This window comes from Austrofundulus limnaeus, unplaced genomic scaffold, assembly GCF_001266775.1.
Source record: "Austrofundulus limnaeus strain Quisiro unplaced genomic scaffold, Austrofundulus_limnaeus-1.0 Scaffold1686, whole genome shotgun sequence".
In the NCBI taxonomy this organism is placed as follows: Eukaryota; Metazoa; Chordata; class Actinopteri; order Cyprinodontiformes; family Rivulidae; genus Austrofundulus; species Austrofundulus limnaeus.
In genome coordinates this window covers 4361-7581 of record NW_013954088.1, presented here as the reverse complement: position 1 = coordinate 7581, position 3221 = coordinate 4361, and positions in this window count along the sequence as shown.

Genomic DNA, 3221 nt, shown 5'->3' with positions numbered 1-3221 from the left:
TATAGGTCTGTAGATTAGATATAGGTCTGTAGATTAGATATAGGTCTGTAGATTAGATATAGGTCTGTAGATTAGATATAGGTCTGTAGATTAGATATAGGTCTGTAGATATAGGTCTGTAGATTAGATATAGGTCTGTAGGTTAGATATAGGTCTGTAGATTAGATATAGGTCTGTAGATTAGATATAGGTCTGTAGATTAGATATAGGTCTGTAGATTAGATATAGGTCTGTAGATTAGATATAGGTCTGTAGATTAGATATAGGTCTGTAGATTAGATATAGGTCTGTAGTTGGCCAGAACTGAATCAAGATCAGGTTTCTTAAGTAAAGGTTTAATAAAGTTTATTAACCTTTATTCAACCAGGCAAGTCCCACTGAGATCCAAGATCTATTTTGCAGCKCAAGGAGAACATGCAAGCTCCACACAGAAAGACCCCAGGTCTGAATCAGAGATCAAACCCTGTGTGAGTCATCAGTGCTAACCACTGAGCCACCATGCTGCCAGTCTGATGCCATCAAATGTCTAACTCTAATCATGCCCTGCAGCAAGAAATAAAGATTGTTCAAATGAAAATTCCAAACACCTGAGATTGAAGTGCCACCATTTCTGTATCATTCTGTTTGAGTGGAAAGTTTTTATCATTGCTGTACTGGTGCCCTCTAGTGTTCGTTAAAAGTGGCTGCAGAACAATTGGAAGAAAGGAAAGGTTGTTAAAATAAACTTGGATTCATGCACTTAAAACATTCAGGATCAGTTTACATTATTATTATTAATCATTTGTCAAATCAGCTTTAAAGAAATCAAATAGCACTACAGCTACCCAGAACTGTTATCTTTTTCACTTCACATGAACACATGTGAAGTGTAGTGTTGTACGGTTCGGCATGGTTCCAAGCCATTTCCATTAGACCAGATCCATGGAACCAGCACTTTTTTAGTACCTACTTCATTGTGGTTCCAACCGGCCCCAGCTGACACCAAAATATCCTGTCAGAACACTGTTTGTCATTGATTGGCTAAACTTTTGCAAATGTTTAAAATTTCAAAAGTTATATATCAAATGTGTTTCCATCTCTCATTTTGCCAATTAATGTTTTTTCAAAAAACCTAAAAACCACCTCCACCAACCGCCCAAAACACACCCATTGGAACCGGACTGGAACATCAGTGAAAAACCAACCGATCCGACCCGTACCGACCCGTACCTGCACCGACCGTTCCAATACTACACCATGGAAAAGGGGAAAAGGGGCTTTAGTTCCTCTCCTGCAGCTCCTCTGACTTATGGAAGCCCTCAAGGCTCCAGCTTAGGTCCACTGTTTTTTTAACCTTTGGGGTCCATTTTTAGAAAAAGTCCCTGCTTTGCTGARGATGTCCAGGTTTCTCTGCTCGTTCGGTTGGACAGGGTCCCTCCAGTGGAACAGTTGTCTAATAATCATGTAATCCTTTGACATTCACACACACACCCCCTCCCACCTTGAACCTGGAAAAACTGGTTCTGGTTTTTATTATTTCCTGGTTGGAAACTGTGATGTTCTTTTTGTTGGTTTGAAGAAATCAAACTGGTCAGAGCTGAATGTCGCCCTCTAGTCCTGGATTCCTGTTCCCTTCAGGATTCATTTTAAGATTTTACTTCTTATGTTCTTAATAAACCAGATTTGTTATTTGTAGTTTTATTTATTTATTTATTTGGGGGGGGGGGGGAATCATTTTTAGCTGAACCTCTTAGAGCCGATAAATATTTGATCCATACCTCCACATTTGATCATTTTCCTCCTCCAGCCAGCTGCTGTAAATCCAGCCTTGGTTCTGCTGAAGCATGGTCCAGGTTCCTGCAGCACTTCTTCTTCTCGTGCACCTGCTCGCAGCTGAAGGGAGGCTCCTGCTTTACTTTGTTGTGTGCAGAAAAGACAAGTTATTTCTTGTCAGTGGGTAAACAGGTTGTTTGTAGAGCCGTGTGCACATGGCCCACTCATCCCTCTCACACCTCCACTTGACTTTATTGGGACTTAATAAAACACTTGGAATTCAAACCACAGCTGTGTGAATAACTGATGTGAGCTAAATGTTTACATCATCGATACAAACTGTGTCACACAAGACTTTCATCACAAGCCACGTTTATATCCCAAATGTATGGAGGATATTTAGCTGCTTTCTACCCATTAAAACCCATTTGATCCTGCGCTCGAGCTGATGGACAGAAATAGAAAGTAAAAAGCTGAAAAGCACTTTGTGTCTGGATCCTCTGCTCTCCTTTCAACTGATCACCTGCTGTCAGAAAAGCTTCTGCAAACGCTTCATGGAAAAACTTTGAGTTTTTAGTGTTCTGAACAACCCAGCAAAGATCTGGAGACTTGAAAGAAGCCAGACCTGGACGGTAGCTTTAGCTGTGAGCTAGCTGTAGCTTTAAGTCCTGGATGAGTGAAAATCAAAGCTACAGTTTGTCCCACTGCAGCGGAGCACAAAACATCACATGTGAAAAAAGCAAGTGTTGTCCAGGTGAGCTGCAGAAGCTCCACCTGATGTGAAGCAGAGCTGAGGCTCAGGAAACAGCAGAGAGACAAACATGTCTCAGAGCTGAGGCGTCACTGTCAGCGCCTCGCTGCTTTCTCCTCAGTCAGCTGAAAGACAACATGAAACCTTTGGATTTAAAGCTTTTCACAAAGCTGAGGAAGAAAGAAACAGATTCAGTGTTTTCTGTCTGAAAACTTGTGCAGTTTCACCTTCAGWTCACTTTAGTTCATTGATTTAACTCCAAGTCTAAAGTCAGCAAACACATTTATCCTTCTGACGTCCTGATGCTTCTCAGTGATCCAGGTAAAAAATCTAAAAGAAAAGAATTGTGTAGGTCTTCTGGACGGGTTCTTCCTGATCCAGTTCCACTCAGTTCACTTCTGATTTTAAAGAGGACAAATAAAAAAATCACTTTTTAGCTGTTTAAAAGCAGCACATGTCCACTTTAAGTTCTGCCTTTAACAGATTTGTGAAAGAACTTGCTGATGCAGAGGGTGTGGTACCAGGTGGGTTCTGAGCTCGTCTGTGGCTGCTGAACATGCAGAGCGGGTCAACACATGGGCACAAGCTGGTTTTCAGTTTCAGATCAAATTTTATAATTGTTTAAAACAAGTTTTGTTTTTTTAATTGACTTTGTTAAGCAGCAATAATTATTTATTAATTAAGTCCCAATAAAAAAAAATCCAGGATGTCCTAAAAC